The sequence below is a fragment of the Dermacentor silvarum genome, chromosome 1, assembly GCF_013339745.2.
Source record: "Dermacentor silvarum isolate Dsil-2018 chromosome 1, BIME_Dsil_1.4, whole genome shotgun sequence".
Taxonomy (NCBI): domain Eukaryota; kingdom Metazoa; phylum Arthropoda; class Arachnida; order Ixodida; family Ixodidae; genus Dermacentor; species Dermacentor silvarum.
Genome location: NC_051154.1, coordinates 37,057,393 through 37,081,689, shown reverse-complemented (window position 1 = coordinate 37,081,689; position 24,297 = coordinate 37,057,393). Strand labels below are relative to the sequence as shown.

The following is a 24,297-nucleotide window of genomic DNA, read 5'->3' as shown; positions in this document are numbered from 1 at the left end:
AACGCAATGCGGTATGGAGGCCGCGTAACTTTATCTCGAGTTGACACACGTCTTTCAGGAGCTGTAGCACGGGAAGAAAGTGATGGGAGAAAAATAAGTAAAATAAAAGCACTTTGCGCGTTTTCACCGATTTCACTAGACCGAGCAATGCCACTGGAGTTCGCTCCACAGGGGAAAGCGGTGTGTGCATTCCTTGTCCTTGCGAACTGCATGCGCTTCTGTGAATGTCGATCGGCTTATCAGACGCTGCTCGATGCTTTTCGCTATTTTCAGTTGGGTGATCCTGCAACAAGCTCAACGACAATTCAGTATAACTACTCTTTACCCATCTCTCATATGCCTGAAACTTTGCAAGTTCTGTGCGTTGAATGTCTTGGCGACCCGACTAGTATTGTGAGCAAATGACCTATGAAAGGTCCTCAGCGAACTTGAACAGAACACGCGAGATGAATTTAAGGGCTCAGCATTTAAGAAGCTCTTCTTAAAATTGTTTTGTGATAACGATATAAAATGGAGCAAATTAACATTTTCAGGCATAAGTTGATCCTAGCCCTGGTGCGTACGTAGAAGTGTCGCCGTCAGAAATAAAATGTCACTTGAAGAAAAAAAAAAAAAAACCCAAGAAGATATCGAGTGTGTGCAAAATGATGTACGTGACGGCGGTGGCGAAATATATAGCACCATATCTCGACAGAATTGGTTCGGGGTCGAAAGAACACTTGCAGCGTGACGAAACCATAGACAAAAAGACAGCCGGTCGAGTGTATACAGTATGCTCCAATCTTAAAGGCAACACCTAAACTGAGATAAATCAAATATAACTGCGACAGTTCCTGGGTGTATCATGTGATGTGTCAGGCAGATATGTACGCATATAAATACAGCCTGCAAGCCTTATCACGAACCTTTGTTTCCTTTTTCGGTAGTTTTTAAATAGGCTTAGATGATTATACCTCCATGCCCAGATAGAGAGAGAGAGAGAGAGAGAGAGAGAGGAGGTCTTTAATGAGACCTGGAGAAGTTTTACTGCGGGCACGCCTAGCGTGCTATACTATATAGTTGGGAATCGTTGAGGGTGCACAGCGCAACGGTAACAGGGACAGAAAAGGAAACACGGATGAGCACTCTATAGGGTGATATCTGTTAATCTCCACGAGAGATCAACACGGGTCCAAAAATTCATATTTTAGATTTCATTTAATATTTTATATTTTGTGGGCATATCACTCGGTATTACGAAAGTGAACTTGCATTCTTTGAGAAATGGATACTTTAGGAGAAAAAAAATATCGAAATTCTTCAAGTTGCAGGCGCCATTTACATGCACCGGGCATTCTCGCAAATTCACAACAATGTCAAATAAACATAATACGGCTCCAAAGAATGCATTTTCTTGTGTAAGACGTATACGTAAAGAAGAGTCAGCAAGCGTTGTTTGAGGCTTCTGTGCAAAACGGAAGTGTTTTAGAAAAAATTCTTAATTTGCTACACTTTTCGAAATTTGCTATATTTACGAATTTTTATCTACTAAACTAATAAATGTAGCCCTTTGAAATTTGGTGGGCTATGAGACCTTAACCTGTTTAACGATTGTGCTAAATATTGTTGCTGTAGCGCAAATTTCCATTTTTGCAGTTTGCCTCAAATGTGAAGTTTTGACGAAAATGAACACTATTTAAAAATCAGAATAAAAAAAAAACTCCATCGTTAATTTTTCTCTAAATTTCGTAAACAGCTGTCCATAGACACTGGAAAAATAACATTTAAAAACATCTTGCATTGTTTTGTTTTTAATGACAATATATGTGGTAGAAATGAGAGCTTCGCCGGGATGCAGCAAGGTGCTAAGAAATAGGGACATTAGGGTAAAAAGAACGTCCATTAGCCTCTGACTTGCCTAAACTTGGCTATGATTGCGACACAAGGGCAGTTTTGGTAAACTAGTATTATGATTGCAAGCACGCAGTTCTCTAATGCCTAACTTTCTGACGTAAATTGTGCTACTGGGCCATCATTCGCGCCCATATTTTGTTAGTGCTTTCAGATGATGCTCTTCTAAAAATCGTCTCTTTTGAACGAGTTGGTAGAGTGTAGTAGAATGGGGAGTGGGTCCGTGGGAGGCGGTGACAAACAGGTGGTAAAGCGAAATACGTTGAAAGTTGCTGGCGGTGTGGCCGCCGCCTTAAGGTGGCGGTCCCACTCCGGCGGCACGAGCCCCCCGTTTTCAGTACTTTTGGAGCAACCGTGGCGGCTCTTCTACTTAAGATATGAAGTTGTCGTATAAACCATAAAAAGCTTAATTCTTGTAGATTCCAACTATATATAATATAAGAAAATTGATTAATGTGATTTAGAAATAAATGCTCAAGAACAAGCATGAGATACATGGTTTTTGCAAACTGTGTCTCAGTTGTGACCATATTTAGAAGAAACTACCGCACTTACTGCATTGCGGCTTGCTCTGTAGCTTTAGGACATATTTATCTAGTTCCTAGACGTAGCAAATTAATTTTTAATTTTTACTTTTTGGATAATTTGCTTTTGAAAATTGCCAAATATTGCAATCTTCTGTTGTAAACAGCCCGGCAACTACATGCTCAAGGAAGCTAAATTTTGGATAAAGTAGAGCTAAAGGAATTTCCATTTAGGACATAAAATTTCATTCATGTAACTTTATTCGTTTTCCTAATAATGCGGCCGAAAATAAGCAATATTCAGAATTCTGGTTTTATTTTTGCCCATTTTTGCGGGAAGGTAATAAAGCTGCGAAGCTGCGCTTTAAAACTAATAAAGTTACATGAATGAAATTTTGTGTCCTAAATGGAAATTCCTTGAACTCTATCCAAAATTTAGCTTCCTTGAGCATGTAGTTGCCGGGCTGTTTACAACAGAAGATTGCAATATTTGGCAATTTTCAAAAGCAAATTATCCAAAAAGTAAAAATTAAAAATTAATTTGCTACGTCTAGGAACTACATAAATATGTCCTAAAGCTACAGAGCAAGCCGCAATGCAGTAAGTGCGGTAGTTTCTTCTAAATATGGTCACAACTGAGACACAGTTCGCAAAAACCATGTATCTTATGCTTGTTCTTGAGCATTTATTTCTAAATCACATTAATGAATTTCCTTATATTATATATAGTTGGAATCTACAAGAATTAAGCTTTTTATGGTATATACCACAAATTTATATCCTAAGTAAAAGAGCCGCCACGGTTACACCAAAAGTACTGAAAACGGGGGGCTCGTGCCGCCGGAGTGGGACCGCCGCCTTAAGAGGAAGCTTTAGCTTGGGTGCTCCTATCTAAATACGTGTAAAACGAGAATTAGTTTTTCTCTGCAACCACTGCACCACATTTGATGACGTTTCTTGCAGTTAAAAGAAAAGTGAAACTCTAGTGGCTGTTGGTTGCGATTCTTTGATTTAAGTCGTCAACTGTTTAATAAAATTGACAAAATAGCAGAGCTTCAGAAAACAAAACTATGAAATTTACAACTCTAACTCAGCAATGAAACATGATATCACAATCTTGTAAACTGCACCGAATAGAAAATCTAAAGTGTACAAAATTGCTATATTCTACATGGCTTTTAAATAGACTACTATTTTGTGTGTAGAACTTGTGCAAAATCCTTGTAAACAATGTAACAAATTCACCTAAGAAATAAATTGGCATTTCAAATTTGTCTGCTTTGAATGCTCTAATAGATGCCATTCACAGGTCTGCGATATCTTTTATATAGGTGCAGAGCTAGGAAATTGTAAACTTCGTGCTTCTATTTTTTTCAAACTTACCAATTCTTGAAAATTACAGTTAAATAATGCAGGCCAGAAATCAACATTTCGCGTCCGACAGTCACTAGAATTAACTTTCTCTCTCATGTGCAACAAATTTGTAAAATCGGCCCAGTGGTTATCTCAGGAAATCGTTTCTGCGTTTTACATGTATTTGAATTGGCGGCATCGGAGTTGGGCCCGAGCGAAACTTCCTCTTAAGTGCAAGCTTTATTAGATTCGCTTCATTAGATCTGCGTGATCTGGCCCTCTGGATCAGTTGGTCTTATTGAAAATGTGGAAAGAGCCGCCATTACTGCAGCGCTTCATAAACTAAGCACGCTATCATCCTTTCGAATTTGCCAGCGGTGCTCCAACAATTATCCCGCGCATTGTATGGCAGCAAGTTCGGCCGACAGTCATTGATGTTAGCTAAGGAGATCAGCAATAGGCATTTCATTCTCAAGTTTCAGTGGATACCGCCATATGTTGGACTTGAATGATGCAGCAGATTAAATTAAGAGTGCCAATGAATCACCCCTTATATAAAGACTTCTCAGCACTTTGAATATCACCTCACCATCCAGGAGTGGTTTTAGCACTTTGATTATCACCTCACCATCCAGGAGTGGCTCAAGGAATCCGTCACGCAGAAGCTATACACTGTTTCATAGAATAAGAACTAGTTCCGCGAACACCCCCTCCCTGTTAACGCGGAACAGTTCATCTGTGCCTGCCAATACTTCAATAAAAACAGAAACGCTCTGCTTGGGGCTTCGCACAGTAGACCATTATCGTTAAGAGTGTGCGGAACAGGTAATGTTTTCCAAAACACATAAGTTTCGGAGAGAGGAAGTGTCGCGCCTCTTTCCACCTGTTCAACTCCCTTTTGAAAGAGGCGGTAGAAGAAAGCAACCGCTGGCACTATCTGCCAGCTAAATAAGCCCTAACCAACCATCGCCCCCCCCCCCCCCCCCCCTCCTATCACCGTATCTTAGGTTAATTATACTGTATAATGACGTTTCCGACGGAGCCATGGCGAGTACGAAATTTTTAGAGAATTTTACCTGCCGTAAATTTTGTTACTTGTGTACATGCACAGGGAGTTCACCGTTAAATCTGCAATTATCTGCGCTGCAAGCTACGCACACTTGTTAAATAAAACGAGCCATGTAAAGGTTGCTCTGTTGATGTATCTTTACTCGCATTCAAGAGAATGAGTATTGTACTAAACGGTATTTTATGCATAAGTATTGACCATAAGGGTAAAATTACCCTTGTTGCGCAATCCTGGCCAAGTTTAGGCACGTCAGGGGCTAATGGACGTTCTTTTTACCCCGATGTCCCTATTTCTTAGCACCTTGCTGCATCCCGGCGAAGCTCTCATTTCTACCACATATATTGTCATTAAAAAACAAAATAATGCAAGATGTTTTTAAATGTTCTTTTCCCAGTGTCTATGGACAGCTGTTTAAGAAATTTTGAGAAAAATTCATGATGGGATTTTTTTATTTTTATTTTTAAATAGTGTTCATTTTCGTCAAAACTTTACATTTGAGGCAAACTGTAAAAATGGAAATTTGTGCTACAGCAACAATATTTAGCACAATCGTTAAACAGGTTAAGGTCTCATAGCCCACCAAATTTCAAAGGGCTACATTTATTAGTTTAGTAGATAAAAAATCGTAAATATAGCAATTTTCGAAAAGTGTAGCAAATTAAGAATTTTTTCTAAAACACTTCCGTTTTGCACAGAAGCCTCAAACAACGCTTGCTGACTCTTCTTTACGTATACGTTTTACACAAGAAAATGCATTCTTTGTAGCTGTAATATTTTGTATTTGACATTGTTGTGAATTTGCGAGAATGCCTGGTGCATGTAAATGGCGCCTGCAACTTGAAGAATTTCGATATTTTTTTTTCTCCTAATGTATCCATTTCTCAAAGAATGCAAGTTCACTTTCGTAATACCGAGTGATATGCCCACAAAATATAAAATATTGAATGAAATCTAAAATATGAATTTTTGGACCCGTGTTGATCTCTCGTGGAATCGCCCTATACCCACTGAACTTTTTATGAAAAGCATTGAAATATTTACAAAGCTAAAGCGACGCTCTCGTTATCATGAAAAAAAAACAAGAAATACGGATAAAACGAAGGGACACAGATTTACCTTTAGAAAAGATTAAACACCAAAGAAAGTGAAACATTGCTGAAATAATCATCGCTATCGCTTATGCCCACGTGCGGCTCTTCATTATTGCTTAATCTTTTTTAATCTTTACTCTTTCTTCCTTCGTTTTGTGTGGTTTGTTCACGATAAACAGAGCCTCGCTTTCCCTTTGTGTATATTTCAATGTCTTGGTAATAAAGTTCATTTGGAAGTCAGCGCTCGTCCGTGCCTCCCTTTTTTCCCTGTTGTTACCGTTGCGCTGTACACTCTCTAGGATGCCTGAACAATCAGCCCAAGCTACCACTTTGCTTAGGTAGATGCGAATGTTGAGAAATGATATACACATCGTACATCACAGACACACTTCATACACAAAACACACCACAACAGACGCAACATACCGAATTGACATTAACAGCGGACATTAGGGCTGCTCTTTCTCATCTGAATAGGTGGATAGCAAAATGACGATGTCGTCAGCTAGCGACTTCCGGTTCGCGGGTTAGCGCTTCTGTTGCTTCGTTCAGCCTTGTCAGCAGTTTATGCAGTGCGATTTCGCGCTGGTCGCGAAGAAAACACGCTTCAGCAACGTGATTATGGTTGGCTGCTCGGCATTAGGGTGCGCGAACTCTTCCGTGAAAGAAAAAAAAAAGTGTTTTGTTTTCCATGGAATGAAGCGCACAAACGTAAATGGGCAGTTGCCGTCAAACGAGCGACCGTGAACGGCGAGCTCTGGGTACCGAACGTAGGAGCCAGAATACGTGAAGATCATTTCGCCACAGGCAAGTGTTTTGGCGAATAACTTCGTCTACTAACGTTCTAGTACAAATACCCCTATTTGAACAATCTGTTAAGTACACACAGGTGCACCCAGCAAGGATCCTCAGCACATTGATTATGTGCCGTCTTCATTTCGGTACAACGAAAAGGCAACTGAGGCTGCACGAAAGAGGGAGGAGAGGTAACGTCTAAATAATTCGTGCACTTTTGAGATACTTAAATCAGTGCTTTCTCTCTTCAGTTATACACGACATGTGTCTCTTGAGAAAAAACGGGAGACTGCGAAGGCACAGCAGCTGACGACATGGCGCGCGCTGGGCACCGCTGCAGACAAAACAGCGGACGAAGCGATCGACTGCACCGTTTTGTTATGGGAAGCGTTACCAACAGCCACTTATTAGGTTGACTTACCACTTATTAAAAACTACTTCTAAGTTAACGAACGTTTATATCCGCTCGACAAACGTTTGCGCTTGATAAACGTTATGACTATTTGACGCGACACAAACACGTTAGGGCATGAAATGCCTGCCACATAAAAATACACGAGTCTAGCGACAAGCGACGCGATGGAGATGGCTGTCGCGTTCACTCGTCGCCTATACAAGTCGTACCGAGTGCGAGCGACGAGACGAGCGACGACTTTGAGCGACGTCTCCCCGGTGTTGCCGGTATGAAGGCAGCAAATACTCGCCGAAACTGGCGTTACGCGTGCTTTATTAATTTAAGTTGATGTGTTTTAGTGTAAAGAGTAGCATTAATATTTCTAAAGGTCTTGCGCTACGTTATTATCCTTGCACGCATCAAAATCTAGTCGTTTGCTCGTTCCGCGCGACAATCGGTAGTACTTGACTGATGTATATCCAGTTCCGACTTCGCGCTATTGGCTAGTCGCTAATGGCACTTCCGAGCGACGAGCGACGAATTCTAGATTTCCAGAACCGAGCAATCGAGCGACAAGAACAAGCGATCTGTTCGCGCGGCGGCCCGTTTCGTCGCTCGTCGCCGTCGCGCACAAAATCGCTCTCATGCGGTTTGGGCTTAATAAGGGCGCCAACATACGTACGAAGGATCGAGCGATAGCTCACACCTAGGTTTTGGAACTGCCCAGCGGTGGTTATATCGTGGTTTTTCACCAAAGTTCCGCAGTATATAAAAGACAAAGCGCGTGAAGCATGGGCATGAAGTGACGGTGGCATAGACGGCTTCGTGGTCTCGAACCGGAAGTTGTAGCAGAATACGCCGTACCCCACAATCTCTTGCGACAACCGAGATTTTGCTACCCACCTATATAGTCTGCAAGACGAGATCAAGTGGGCTGCACGCAGGACCCAGCGGCGATCTTATCCGTTTACATTTAAATAGAAAATATTTTACATTGCATGCGTACGCCTGCCTACGCGATATGGTATACAGTAGGACGCGACGATGAGGACCACGAAACCAATATAGCCCTGTGTCCTCATATAGGATGGAGGCCCACCGCATCCAGGGGGCGACGCCAAACACGTCAGCAGCCAGGGCGCAGCCATGGCTGTGCCATGGCCTCGTCATTATATGTGCTAAGCTCACCACGCAAACAATAAACTTGCGACACCCCCCCGAAAAAAAAAAAATGGAAGATTTCATTGGTCGGTGATGGAACCGTTCACAACGACGCCGCTAATTATATCTGAAAGTTTAGTGTCAGTGTCACTGTGTCGCGTCTTGTTTGTCTTAGTCGTGGTCTTAGTCGATTGCCGCTCGCTCTACCACGGTCCACAATGTAACCGCGCAGGAGTGACAGTGCGACAAACAAAGGTACCGAGTGCGGCAATTCTGGGACGTATGTTGGACTGAGGCCAGGAGCGGATACATTTGCGGAGCGCCGCTTACGAAACGTGCTGTGCTGGAGACCAGAGTGGCGAAATCGGTAGAGCGCTGCACCTCGCCTCATGTGTAGCTTGTTTATCTCACGGTGACGGGCTGGCACTCTCGCTTTGCTGACTGCCTTCTTGGTTCATTGCCTGAGTGAGTGACTTGAGTGACCGAGTGCCCCAGCGTTCTTGCCGTCACTGACTCAATGAACTTGGCTTCTTGCGTCATACCTGATTATATACGGCGTCTTCCGTGGGGGGGTCGTTTGTGGATAACGTTCGGAAACGTACGACTTGCGGATGCGTGGAACGTTATTTCTTTACTCGCAAGAGGCGAAACATGAAGCATAATTTGAGCGTGTTCTGGTGTGCAAGGGCCGTGTACGAACCTTCAGCACTGCTAACTATAGAATTTGAACACTTCTATACTACTACTATACCACTAAAACTACTACTACTATAATGATGATGATAATGACGACGATAAGAGAGAAAGAGAAGGATTAGTTATAGGAAAGACAGACAGCTCGGCTCGAGCTATGGAGTGTAGACTACAGCCCGCTAGTTTGCGTGTCCATGGAAGCGAGGAAGGTGTTAAAAAATAGCCATGGCAGATGATGACAGCCAAAAGGGATGTGTATATGCAAATTCATAACACCACGGTTTTTTTTCAAAGGGAGGATGGTGAAAAACTATATCGTTGGAGCTGGCCTATATTTTGTCGGCCTATATTTTGTTTAGCGAAAAAGTAGTAGCCGCCATCATCTATGATGCCAACTTCTTCCACGCACACGTTTAATACTATCATTATTATTGTTGTTCCAGGTGCGAACCATTCACATATTACCAAAGTTAGCAAGAAAATGATCGATGCGAACCGTTGAACTCATTAGCCGACGTACGCACGCACACGCGCACACAGTACTAATACGCATAGAACATCAGCGTATAGTGGGAAGTTGCTTGCGTATGCAAAGGTGCGCTTATATGTAATTTAATCACACAACATCCGCACGCACAGCCGTTGTATTGCTCTTACACAAATTTCCCACGTGGAGCCGTATTATATTGTATTATAGCTCTTGACTAATTTGGACCATCTAGAGTCTTCTTTTCCTTTTCTAGACGTGTCCGTAAGTAGAAGTTCATCGCAAGGGCGTGAACACAAAGCTGCACGCTTTGAAATTCGATGGGAATTGTTGCCCAATCTTGCAAAAAGTCTCGTTTTATTCTCGTAGCTGTGGACTTGAATAACTTTGTCTCGGTAGATTTCTTCTCTACCAAGCATGAATTAATAAGGCTAACCGACGCACCCGTGTCAACTAGAACGTTGACATATCTCGCATTCACCTACATCTTTCTGGAAATTCTGGAGGGTTGTGACCCCAAGTTCTTGTTGTTCTGACATGTTCTTCACAGGCGTTACACGTGTGCGGGATGAAAACACAGTGTGCTGTGCTTTTAATAACCATTTAAAAAGTGTATTTACGCGAGATGACGGCTGTATACAGCGCGTTTCTCTCTTGATCTACCTTCCCTCCATGACACTGTCATTTCTGAAAAGGGTATCGTAAATTTATTCTTAAAGCTGGACATTAGGAATTCACCCGGGCCAAATGATATGCCCAACGCTTTCTTAAAACCTTATGTGGAGCTGTTTGCGAAATACCTGTGCATCCTATTTGGAAGGTCCGTCAGCGAAGGAACATTGCCAGATGACTGGCGGACAGCTAGAATAAAACCTCTACATAAAACAGGGCACAAAACATGCATGAGAAACTGCCGCACAATTTAGTTATTACCAATATCCAAGCTTTTAAAGCACATAATTCATAAATATGTTATTGGTTTTCTTGAAAAACACAACATTCTAATAAATCTGCAACATGGCTTTCGAGGTGCCTTTTTGATAACTACACAGTTAGTTGAAACTTTAAATGATTTCGCTAGCGCAATAAACAGAGGAAAACAAATACATGCTATGTTCACGGTGTTTAGCAAATCGTTTTATAGGGTCTACCATAAAAAATTGCTTCATAAATTGAATTTTTTTACTTGAAAATTATAAAATAAATGCGGGGATTAAAGCCTATCTCTTTAACCACCGTCAATTCGTTATTGTGAAGAGAACGTCCTCACACTTAGTTTCCGTTGAACCTGGCGTTCCACAGGGATTAGTCCCCGGTCCGCTTTTATTTTGATTATATATTAATGATATCTTTAATTATATTTCTGTTAAAATTAAGGTCTACATTGCCGACTGCGTACTGTACGAGAAAATAACATCAAGAGACGACCAACTCCGGTTATATAGGGATTGCAATAGGGTGGTTGAATGGTGTCGCCAATGGCCAATGCACATTAATTTTGAAAAGGCAGTATACATGACAATAATACTAAAAAAAAAAAGAAGCCACTTGTGTACCGTTATGGCACTGAAGACACTTTGTCAGAGCTAACACATTACAAATATCTTAGTCTCTGCATAACTAAGGATCTGTCCTGGACAAAACATTTCGATACAGTAATAGCATATTGTCGCCGCTAGTTGTTCTAATTAAGAGACTCCTTAAAGACATCTACACCCTCTGTACGCCTCTTGACATATAAAATAGATTCGCCCAGTTTTGGAATATGCTGTTGTTAATCGGACCCGTTCACTAAAACCGATGTCAGGAAGCTAGAAAATCTACAAGAGAAGGCTGTAGGGTTTATATACAATATCTATGGGCGTACCTCTATCACTATACTTCATTTCTCAGAGCGGCTTCCCTTCTGTAACTAATAGAAACCGCATATGTCCTTTAAAATTCCTGTATCAACTAATAAACGGCCACTACAATGTCGATACATCTCAACTTCTCATCTATTCGACAGACTATGCACCAGACACCGCAACACTCATTGGCTATCACTCCATTTACTACACGTGTTGACTATTGGAAATAGTCATATTTTCCCAGAACTGTAGTTGATTGGAACAAGCTGACTGGCATAATAGTAACCCAGGATTCGTTGTTAACTTTCGAAACATATATTCAGTGAAGAAAGGAAAGAGAAGGAAAAATGTTTGGGCCGAGGTTGTTTTTCATTATTTTTTAATGCGTTCTTTGATCTACCTTCACTGCTTTATTTTTCCTTAATTATTCTCGTACATTGTTTGTACTTGGAGTTAAAGGAAATACGGTGCCTGTTATTGTCTTCATAATAACATGTTCTATATTGAATGTAGCTCCCACATTTTTGTTCCTATTCTGTGTAGTTACATTCATTCATTTTATTTCGGCATTATGGTACATTATAGCGTGTACAAAATGCTGAGGGCACAGACTAAAAGCCAAAGAAGGCTTGACGGGGTCTGTACCCGATAATTGCACTTTGACAGGGGCAACAGGAAATGTTCGTATGTGACAAGCTTACAATGCCAAACTACACATCTGATAAATAAAACTAACAGAGTTGAAATTACCATTAAAAAGGAAATACATGTGTACCACGCTGGCTAAGATCATGTACAAGATCGCAGTTTTTGTTAAAAATATATTTCTCTGAAATACGTTGGTCTTCAGAAGGTAAACAGTGGCGCTCTTGAATGGTAAATTTGAATGCTTACTTGGTTGCTGCACGTCAGCCTGGTGACAAGCTACCTGATGCAGATGTGTTGTCTCGAGTGCACCTACTGAGGAAGGTGACGAATGAGAACGTGCACGTAGCAACTATCTGGGAAAGCACCGGGAAGATATCAAGTTCTGTGAAGGCACGTTTTACGTTCCAGAGACGTGCCGCCGAAAGATCCTGCAACTTTATCATAGCAGTACAGAGTCAGGAGTCCATGGTGGTTTCTGGAAAACATATGTGCAGTTCCAGCAGCGTTTTGAATAGGAAGACATGCAAAATAGTGTCTGCGAATACGTAAAAAAAAGTCGGTTTCGACCGAAAGGCAAAGCATCGATTGCGATAGCAAATTAGTAGACAGCTATACGAAGTAAGGATAGTAGTTTTATCGGCCGTGTAAACTTGTAAACATTCGCTTACTAACTTAATTACCAACCATGGTGCCACGCGCGCACGAGCAGACATGAACACATCTCACTCGATGACCGCGCGCACTCGCTGTCAATACGTTGGAGTGAGGAAGCGCGGCAGCAGCAGCGAGCGAATTGACCTTCGTGCTGCCTGTCGCTTCAACGCGAACTAAGTGGTGAGAACACAGCGCACACGAAGCTATGCGCACTCTGTTCCTATCGCAGATCGCTTGCAAGACAGGGCCCACGCGGCCGCGCTATGCGCAGCTGCCGCTGATCTCTGAGGGCTCAAGCGCTTCACGTCGCACAACACTGACAGATAAGCTGTCAATGCGATAAGGAATATAGCTAGTGATGAGGGGTTAATGGGTCTCATCATGGTTGATGATGGCTTGGCGTGGATGGATAAGGTGCTAAAGAGTGATAAGGGCTTACTACGATCTGAGCAATTATAAGGACAGATAAGGGTTGATAAGTGTTTAAACTGGTCGGATCAAGATTGATAATGATACCGGGCTGCATGGAGATGAGCAAGTGGCACAATGCTTACGCATACTTCAGACAACTCCAGTGGAGTTTCTGCGTGAATTTTTAAATTGAAGGGACGCGAATCGAAGCGAGACCGCGACCTTCCTATTGTATACAGAAAAGCGTCCTTGCGAACAACGACACCTAACTATATAGCATAACCACCTCCAGGAAAACAGCCACAATGCGCTCAGCGCAATGTTCTTATTTTTGATTTCACAAGCGAGGGGCTGGCACGCACGCCAAGCCCCACTACCAAAAATTACATGCCCCGCCTACCCCAATTTGGGGTAGTGGCGTACTTCAGCCACCCGCAGTGCAATGGGAGGCCTCGGTACGGGGCCCCGGCTTCCTGATCGCCAGATGGCCCGACACCACAGTAAGTATGCAAGGTGTCCCGTTGGAAAGGCGGGTCATTCCATGAGGCGCAACACATTGCACAGGTTGTCGCTATGGTTTTCGCCCAGCTATAATCGTAATGCAGCAACGAAATGATGCGAATTCAGGACTTGCAACTACAAACGTCTGCGTGACTGCAAGCCTGTAATCCTACTTTGCACAATTTTTGTATCGCAGGGACTGTATTGACCATATTACTGCGTGCTCGAGTGTCGGGAGCAAAGCAGCGAAGATTCACGCGCATTCAGGCTGGTTCAGTGGCGATTAGCAAGTTGGCACGAGCCCCGGGCGCTAAGCAGTAGCTGCGTGGTGCAAAACTGCTGAGATGCCCAGTTGTGTGTGATGCGAGCGTGTGTGTAACGATGGGATGACGACGACGGTTTGACGACGACGGTTTGACGACGACGGTTTGACGACGACGGTTTGACGACCACGACCTGACGGCAACGGAATGAAGACAGCGTGACGACGAGAACGTATAGCGACAACGACGGTGTGACGGCGATGGAATGACGACGAGATGATGGCAGCATGACGGAGACGGCATGACTACAGCAGAATGATGACAGTATGACGACGACGAACGACGATGGTGAGATGAAGATGAACTGTCGGTTGAGATGACGACGACGGCATGGCAGAGACGGAATGACGACAGCGTGACGACGGCGACGACGACGACGGTGTGACGACGATAGAACCGCAACGACGGAGAGCGCGACATCGCGACGACGATGGTGTGATGATGGCAGCATGACGATGACGATGGAATGACGAAGAAGAAAAGACGACGATGACGGAGATGACAACGGTATACGATGATGACAGGACGACAAAGACATCATGACGCCAACTGCATGACCACAGCGTGGCGACAACGACGATGGTGTGACAAAGACAGCGACATGACGAAGAGGGCACGACGACAACGGAACGATTACAATGTGACAACGATGGCGTGGCGTCGACGGTGCGATGACGACACGACGACGGCGGTGTGGTGACGGCTGCATGACGAAGACGGCAGAGCGACAGCGAAAAGCAAATTCCACGTGCAAATGCCAGATACTCCAACCACGAACCACGAAAAAAATGGGCGCAGCACGCCAGCGCGCACTATATAAAATAGGACGCGCTCAATCATTATGAGCTTCTGCAGGGGAACCAGATGAGGGCATCTCACATGTGTTGTTTAACTTGTCCGTATTACTACCAGCAGAGGCGAGAACTGTGTGTGAAGTTTAGAAGTATGAAGAGTCCTGCGGCCTCTTTAGAGACTATTTTTGAGCACTAGTAGCCTTCTCCACACAGTGCAAAGAGGGCATTGAGTGCTCTGCAGAATTTTTCGTTGTTGTTGTTTAGGGCAGCCCTGTTTCAAAGTACTGTAGTGTAGATGCGTTTGGGCCTTATTATTTCTTTTACCTTGTAGTACACGCGTTTGTACTTCATTAATGTTTTTTTCTACCTCGCGCTTAGTATGCGACGTCACGTCATACACCATCTGTTTTTAATTATTTCTAATTAGGCAGCACTGTGTCGAGCAATTTTAATCACTCATAGTAACTTAGCCGTATGATAAGTGTTATGGAGCAGCAGGAAGGCAAGTAATTTCTAACCGCTCCAACTGATTCCCTAGTTAACTCTATCTGAATGTGTGCAGAAACAATCGAAGATGATTGTCAAAAAAAGGTCGCAGTTTTGCCAGAACGGCGAAGAATCGATTGCGATAGCAAATTATATGAAGTAAGGATAGTAGTTTTATCGGCCATATAAACTTCTAAACATTCGCTTACCAACTACATTCACAAGCATGGTGTAACGCGCACACAAGCAAACATGAAGACATCTCACTCGACGACCGCGCACACTCGCTGTAAAAACGCTGGAGTGACGAAGCGCGGTGGCAGCAGCGGCGAGCGAATTGACCTTCGTGCTGCCTTTCGCTTCAACGAGAACTAAGTGGGGAAAACACAGCGCACACGAAGCTATCAGCACTCGGCGCACTCCGTACCCATCGCAGATCGCTTTCAAGATAGGGCCCGCGCGGCCGTGTGCGGCCGCGCCATACGCAGCAGCAGCCGGAGTAGAGAACACCACTCCCCCCCCCCCCCCCCCCCCCCCCCCCCCGGTGCCTTGCGCGCGCTTCCTCCCCGCTTTCCTCCTTGCCCGCGCGTGATTGAGCAGCTATTGTCGGCTCACCCTCGCACGCTTTCACTCGCACATACAGCATACGGCGCGCGGTTATCGCCCATGGACATTATGCAGAACATCACGGCGACACCGACGGCAGAAATGCGCCTGGAGTGTCCATATAATTGCCATCGCAATAAAACGTGTCATGAATGTCAGCTAGCAAAGGCCAAATATAAACCACTCGGAACCGAAATGACAATTCCAGTTTACTCGAGGGTGCCTTTTGAGGTGGTGCACCTGGACTTTGCTTAAGTTGAAAAGAAGAGTGAGAGTGTGCGTCGACCGCAAGCCTTCATCGTTCGCATAGATCAGTGCACCAAGATGGTGGCAGCGAAAGCAGGGGGGGGGGGGGGGGTGGAAGCTACAGATGTCATTTCGCTTGTGAACCGCAAAAATTTCGAGGGCACAAAGGTGATAGTGTCAGACAACGTACCAGTGTTCCGCACTCAAAAGATAAAAAAAAAAATGGGCTGAAGAGAAAGGAATGAGCCTAAGGTTCACCACCCCATATCACCCGGAAGGAAATGTCCTCGCTGAGCGTGTAATCGGGTATATTAAAAAATTCTTATCTCTGTACCCGAATTTTCATGGACGATGGAAGAGTAAACTAGAAGCTGCTGTCAGACACCACAACAATTCTCATAGCCCTGGTTTGGGTTGCAGCACACAATTTGCTGCATATTGTAGCAGCCCTTGGCTATCAGCCGACCACCTTCCAGGAGTCTCAGAGCAGATCACTCTCAGTTGGGTTAAACCACCACCACCTAGATAGCGCAAGGCCTGTTCACTCCGATCCATGACGTCACATGCTACCTGGCCCGACTGCCATAGAATCTGATGGGGATGCTCCCGAGTAAGCAACAGTGATTTTGACGTCATCGCTTTCGTCACGCCAGCCTTGGCAATGGGAATTTTGGGCCAGGTAGCGTGACGTCATGGATCAGAGTGAACAGGCCTTGTGCTATCTAGGTGGTGTTGGTTAAACCCAATTTCTCCCCGCCGTTTGCCCTTTCATACAGGATAAGAATAAATGCAGGTGTTACAAAATTATGAACACTGCCCAGCTTTTGTGAGCAAGTAGTCAAGATTATTATTATTATTATTATTATTATTATTATTATTATTATTATTATTATTATTATTATTATTATTATTATTATTATTATTATTGATGCATGAACATGGTTTATGCACAGCAATGTGCGACCCTTGACGATTGCTTGTTTCCAAGGGGGTGCGCTGATCGACGTGACTAGGCCCATCGATCCCTGCTAACATTTCTGAAAGATACTGCCTTGGCCTCCCGTTTATAGGCATTATTTGTGTTCTTGTTTTGTTCTGTATGTGTCTCCGTCATTTCTTTATTTCCTCCTATTTTCATTTCCTCTATTCCCTCCTCCTGAAAGAGTAGGCAGGCGTTGTGCCCCTCTCGGTGGCAGTTGTCGGTTTGCTCCCTCCCTATTTCCTTCGTGTCCTTGTGTGTATAAGTGTAGAAGCCAAATAATAATAATAATAATTTCGCTTAACACACAAGCGATAGCAGGCCTATATAAAATATATTCAGTGCCTGCTGGCCATGACTGAACGAAAGCTTGTTGCTTCTTTATTAGCCACGTTTACGTGAATACGCCAATTGAGCTAGCATTGCCTCGCATTTCCTGCACGTCGCAAACATGTGAATGATGTTAATGTGCTAGGAAGCGAATTCACGCAGCGTTCACGTTACTCTGCATTGCGAGCGGTATAGCTGCAATATCGAGATGTCGTTTACCAAACAGCGTCACGTTCGAAGAAGGACGGATTGTTCGTATAGTTGGTAGTCAAGTGATCTTGTTGCAAGAGCGTACATTGTGAACCAGAGAAACAGGGCGGCAGCGGACAAGGACGCAAGACCCGACTGGTCTAGGATGGACCCAGAAATGCTCCCAATGCATATGATAACGTACATGCACAAGGGCTTGTAAGATGTCGGGCTTTCTTACGCACCTCTTGCGCATTTCTTTCAATTTTTTCCCTTTGTTAAAGAAGTGTGCAGAGAACAAGAAGGATCGCCACACCCTTCTCTATTTGTTGTTTTTGTTAATGTGGTTTATTGTAAATGTATCCATAATTCCTGACAACGAGGATTGGTAGAGATGTTTGTCTCACATGATTTGCGACCAGCTCTATTCGTATTTACACGTTCCTGTGAGTGGTTGTGCTTGTTAAATAGAATGTTTGTGTCCAAAGGGAGACCATTGCTTGTGCTAGTTGTTTGTAAATGCTACCAACCCCCCCCCCCCCCCCCCCCCCCCCAAACTTTCGGCTGCCAGATAACAAAATCCCAGATTTCTCCCCGGCTTTCCTGTTACACAATAACACCCAATTTTTACCCCCCGAATTACAAAAAAAATAATAATAAAACCCGAGAACGAAGGACTCTGATATAGTCTATTATTTTTCTTTTACTCCGAATACTTAAAAAAAAAGGCCCACAAAAATTCCTTGAATCATGCACGTCGCTACAGATAATTTATGAACCCAGGCGGGTACCATTTGCAAGAAAAGCCAAAGCGATCGCTTCACTACTTAAACTAATGACATGAATTAACTTTTTTGTTACAAACTTTAAGTCACGTGTTTATATCGGAAAGTTGAAAGAAATAATAATAAATGTCTAGTTCTGTGCTTCAACATTTCAAAACGACCTTGTAAGCTGAACTAATTGGAATCAAATTTATTCATTTATTTTATTATTTATTTACAATACCTTACAGGGCCCAGAGGGCATTGAGTAAGGGGGACGAACAAGGATATTTTAAGAAAATGCAAAATATACACTGCAAAAAGGGAAAGTATTGCACACGTCTAGGACTGAAAAGTAGCTAGAAACAAGAGGAGAGCGCACAAAATTATGATTGAAGGAGTGTATAAATACAGCGCAAATGTAAGACACATGACTAAAGAAAAAAAAAGAAAGCAGCGGTTTACAAAAACACAAGGAAGGAAGGAAGGAAGGAAGCAAGAGAAAAGAAGAAGGTAGGGAGGTTAACCAGGATAACGTCCGGTTGGCTACCCTACACCGGGGGAATGGGAAAAGGGAACAGAAAGATGACAGGGAGAGATAGGAGGGAAGGAAAGACGGGAAATGAGCGGTTAGTTCGCTGACGCGTGTGTTAGTGCACTAATAGTCACAGACGTTGACACAAGCCCGTCGTCCTCAAGAAGCACAAAAGTGCCTTCACCGCTTTATGGGCCGACGAGCGATGGGGGCGGTGTTCCAGCAGCACCTGCACGGAAAGCGTCCGATCGTCCAGTTTTTTTAGCGCGTTAGCAAGATCTTGTCTTTCTTGAGCATATCGTGGACAGTGGCACAGCAGGTGGTCAATAGTTTCGTCGGTGCCGCAGGCCTCGCATGCTGCACTGTCGGTCACTCCAATTAATGTAGAGTATGCCTTTGTGAAGGCAACTCCTAACCAAAGGCGACAGAGAAGCGAAGCTTCACGTCGAGGAAGTCCGAATGGAGGTCGGAGTTGCAGTGAGGGGTTTAATCGATGGAGTCGTGTAAGTCGTAAGTTTGGCGAGTTCCACTCGGTCAGTGAGAGACTGCGTGCCAGGTGTCGAAGCTGCCTTGCGGCGTCTGTCCTCGAAAGTGGAATTGGAACGCTGAGCTCTTCTTGGTGTGATGTGCGAGCAGCGTTGTCTGCGGAATCATTGCCACTGATTCCACAATGACCAGGTACCCATTGAAATACAACCTCGTGGCCTTTTTGTTGGACGTGATGGTGAAGTTTCACGGTTTCGTATGTCAACTGTTCATGACAGCCGCGTCGGAGAACTGACTGCATGCACTGTAAAGCCGGTTTTGAGTCTGAAAACACAGCCCATTTTGTAGGTCTTTCAGAATCAATGAATTCTAGTGCACGACGCAGAGCCGTTAGTTCTGCCACCGTTGAGGTCGTGACATGCGATGTCTTGAACCGCAGTGTTATTCCACGCGTTGGTATAACCACCGCACCACCAGAACTGGACGACGTAGTCGATCCATCGGTATAGATGTGCACGTGGTTGCTGTACTTTTCATGCAAGAGGAGTAAGCTCAGTTGTTTTAGAGCAGGGGCCGGTACATCTGATTTCTTCTGTAGTCCTGGAATCGTTATATGTACTTGTGGACGGCTCAAACACCACGGAGGAAGCACTGGCTTGGCCGCAGGTGCATACCCTGAAGTAAACAACTCACGATGTGCATTCACAGTAGCGCTAAATGTCGAGCAGGGCCTTTCAGCAGTGAGGCTCGCCAGGTGGTGGGAAGGGGTCCTAGCATAGTGTCTGAGATGCGTACGCATTGTCTCAACGGTAATGTGCGTCGTGATTGGGTAATCTTGGGCAATGGCAATGGTTTCAGCCGTTGACGCACTGCGTGGTAGGCCAAGACATATCTTAAGGGCTTGAGCTTGAATGCTTTGAATCGTACGGAGGTTAGTCTTGCAGGTGTTGGATATTGCAGGCAGGCTGTACCGCAGGAATCCAACGAACAACACCATGTACAGCTGTAACATACCGTGTATGGATACTCCCCAACTTTTTCCTGCAAGGAACCTGAACAGGTGACAGATAGCAGACAGCCGCTTTTTTACGTAATTCACGTGCGGAGTCCAAGACAGGTCTCTGTCAATTACGATTCCCAGGAACTTGTGACTTCTGCTGTATGGTATAAGTTGTCTGTTAATTGATATTCCGTAAGCAGACATTGGCTTCCTCGTGAATGCCACCATTGCGCACTTTCCACATGAAATTTCAAGTCCTTGTTGACGAAGGTAGCAAGATGTCATTGTGGCTGCCTTCTGAAGCCGAGCGCGAAGCTGAAGTCGTGTTACACCTGATGCCCAAATGCAGATGTCGTCCGCATAGATGGAAAATCGTACGGTATTTGGCAGGTTGTCAACTAATCCAATGAGGGTTAGATTGAAAAGCGTCGGGCTAAGCACTCCGCCTTGAGGCACTCCTCGGCTACCGTAATGCTCGGATGTCGGGCCATTCTCAGTGTGCACGTAGAATGATCTTCTCTGTAAGTAGCTGCACACCCACATATATATCTTACCACCAAGCCCTACTGCTTCTAACGCGCCGAGGATGGCTTCATGGGTGACATTATCGTAAGCCCCTTTAACGTCTAGAAACAGAGCAGCAGATAGTCGTTTACAGGCCTTCTGGTGTTGCGCAAATGTTACCAAGTCAACAACGTTGTCTGTTGACGAACGGCCACGCCTGAATCCGGTCATAGCGTCTGGGTAGATTTCATAGTACTCTAAGTACCATTCCAGACGTGTTAAAATCATTCTTTCCATTGTTTTTCCAACGCAACTTGCAAGTGCGATAGGACGGTATGAGGAAATGTCCAAAGGCGACTTGCCAGCTTTGAGAAGTGGAATGAGGCGACTTGACTTCCATTCCTGCGGAACCGTACCCGTCTGCCAGGAGTCGTTGTATAGGAGCAAGAGTGCCTTCCGAGCTTGGTCTCCTAGGTTACACAGGGCACGGTACGTAATGCCATCAGGTCCTGGCGCTGAAGAACGCCTGCACAAAGCCAGCGCAGCTTCTAGTTCTTCCATAGAAAACGGGCACTCCATGCGAGGATCGCGTGAGAACAGTGGGTGGTCGAGCGTCCCCGTTCCCGTTTCATCAGAATTTGCCTCGCCAGCAATCTTTCTGCAGAAAGATTCAGCGACGTCAATCTCCCTACATTGTAGATGTAGTGCCAGAGATTTAAACGGGTGGCGCTGAGCAAAGGTTGTGCGAAGGCCACGAACAGTCCTCCATATAAGCGATAAAGGTTTTCGCGGATCCAGGGACTCACAAAAGGATACCCATTGTCGGGAAGCCAGCTTGTTCATATGACGCTGTATTTTCTTTTGTATTCGTCTAGCCAATCTCAAGTCATGAGTGGACTTCGTGCGTCTATATCTTCGTTCCGCACGACGGCGAATTGCTCGAAGTTTCTCGAGTTCGATGTCGAAATTGGTGCGGGCAGAACTCTTCAAAGGCGAATGCGTGGTTGTTTGTATGGCATCCTTTATCGCGCCCTCTAGGTTGCAGGAGGTACCGTCACGACAGCAGTCTTCCATGATTATTTTGTATTTAGGCCAATCGGTGAACTGGACGGCTCTGGGAGACCTGGAGCTAGTCAGACCGTCAATCTTCAAATAAGTTGGGATGTGGTCACTACCTCGCGTTTCTAAATCCGAAAACCAGTGCACTCTTCTCGAAAACGAACGTGAAACGAAGGTAAGGTCCAAGCAGCTACTATACGCTGATCCACGCAGATAAGTGGGGCTTCCATCATTTGACAGGCAAAGTTCGCGTTCAGAGGCAAAGGACACCAATGTTCTGCCTCTAGAGTTCACTTTGGAGCTTCCCCATAGGTAATGGTGGGCATTAAAGTCGCCAGTGATCACCCACGGTTGTGGAGTCGATGTCAAAATTGCCTGTAAGCGCTCACAATCCAGGCGGCTTGTTGGAGATAAGTAGGCACCAAGAATTGTAAACGTGAGCTTTTTCTTCTTCACTGTCAAGCAAACATATTGATTCACTTCGTCAGGAGGCACTGGGTGATGCACATAAGTCAGGTCACGGTGTATAAACACAACAATCTTGCTGCACTCTCCGTGGGTAGAGGACATAAAGCACTCATACCCGGACAGTCTGATGGGAGCTGACAAGTTTGGCTCGCATATCACGATGATGGGGAATTGGTGCGTAAAGACAAACTGTCTAAAGTCGGCCATGCGTGACTTAAGCCCTCTTGCGTTCCACTGAAAGACAGATGCATTCTTGACCTCCTCTTGAAACGACGCCATCTCTCGGGCTGTGGTTTTAGCCTAGAGCCGCAAGTACCGGACTCAAGGTGTCCAGCACCTGCAGTGCGCTCTGCGCCGATGGCGTTTTCATGCTGCTCAGTAGAATGCGCATGGCGTCCATAAGTGACTTCAACATCGCTATGACTTGGCGATCCTCAGTTGTCGTATCAGCGGTTTGTGAGGTCATCGAGGGCGGCGCGATTTGATGTGACTTCCAGGCAGGTTGTGCTCGTGGAAGTGTAGGCCACTCTTCAGGAGGAGCGAGTGTTGCCCCTTTCTTCGTTGTCGCAGTGTCCGTCTTTGTGGAAGTCGGCGTTGGTATGGTAGCCGCTTTGCCGGAAGATGGTGTATCTCTATCGGTAGATGCAACTCTTCGTGATGCTCTTCGGTGGCGATGTCGTCGTCGCCGCCTGAGAGTAGCAGCCGCCTCTCTGTGTGTAGAATGGTCCCGTACCATACGTTTGAGTACCGCTCGCTCGTTCCTCACCCGCGGGCAATCCTTGGATGAGGCCTCATGGCTACCATGGCAGTTAGGGCACTTTAACACAGTGGCGCGGCAGGCTTCTTCCGGATGAGATTCAGCGCACCGTGGGCACACGAGATTGTTCCTACAGACACCTTTTACGTGTCCCATCTTGCAGCATTTGTAGCATTGCAGGGGCTTCGGTACGTAGGGCCGGACTGGATGGCGGACGTGGCCAACTTTGACGTGTGAGGGAAGACTGTCTCCCTCAAACTCAAGCTTCAGGCAACGTGTGTTGCCAAGTCTTGCGATGTGCGTGATAAGAGTGCCTTCAGTAGTTGGCTTTATTAATATAGGCAAGTCGTCTGTCGGTATAGAAATATCGACATCATAAATGACGCCGACAGTGCTATTGCAGCCTGTAGGAATCATGGATCGCACTTTCACTTTGTCGATCTCCGTTACGTGCCGCAGGCTTTGCAGCGCACTACGGTGTAGAACGTCTACTGCGAGTACATTCTTCCGTGCGTTTATTCTCACGTCTTTGATCTCATTTGGTGCGATTCCCTCAAGAAACGCAGAAAGGACTTGCCTGTTTAGGAGTCGCAGATTGGACACAGGGTCCACAGGCATGAAGAGCATAGTGTACGGCCAGCGCTGTGGTGTTGTCTTCACGGTGGAGACACTTGCCGATGATGACCTCCGTAGCAGTCTTCTTTTTGTAGTTCGGCTCATGACAAGCGTGAAATCGTCATCCGACGAGTCGACGCTGTCCGAGTACGAGTACAACTCGGTTGCCTCGCTGTCCGTGTCACTTGACGCGTTTCCACGTTTCCTGGATGCGACCCGACGTGATGGTTGGTCGCCAGGAAGGTCCTCGAGGGCTTCTTCATCCATTGCCGCAACAAGGGAGCGGCAGCTCCCAGATTTTGCAGAGAAACAAAAAGAGACAAGGGTGCAAGCGTTCTATGAAAGACACACTTTACAAAAACACAATAGCCAAAAAGCATGATATTATGCACAAGACAAGGTTTAACGTCAAGATGTCACTTGAAAGTATTCGCGTAGCTGATCACGGAATGACTGATGGTTTCATATGGATGCAATATTATCGGGAAGATCATTCCAAAGAACGATGGCACGTGGAAGGGCCGATGGATTGAGGGCTTGTGTTCTTCCGTGTATGCGCTTGATGCTGTGCTGATTATGTAAACGGCGCGAAATGCGTGAGGGCGCTTCGAGAGGTAACGCAGACTGCCTGGTTC

The 24,297-nt window shown here is 45.0% G+C and overlaps 1 non-coding gene across 1 annotated transcript; it reads right to left on the bottom strand.

Annotated features, from left to right (window-relative positions):
• Window positions 1–13,365: 13,365 nt before the first annotated feature.
• Window positions 13,366–13,528, bottom strand: LOC119437977 (U1 spliceosomal RNA). Its single transcript, XR_005189609.1, has one exon. It is a non-coding gene; the product is annotated as a U1 spliceosomal RNA (small nuclear RNA).
• Between the last annotated feature and the right edge of the window lie 10,769 nt (window positions 13,529–24,297).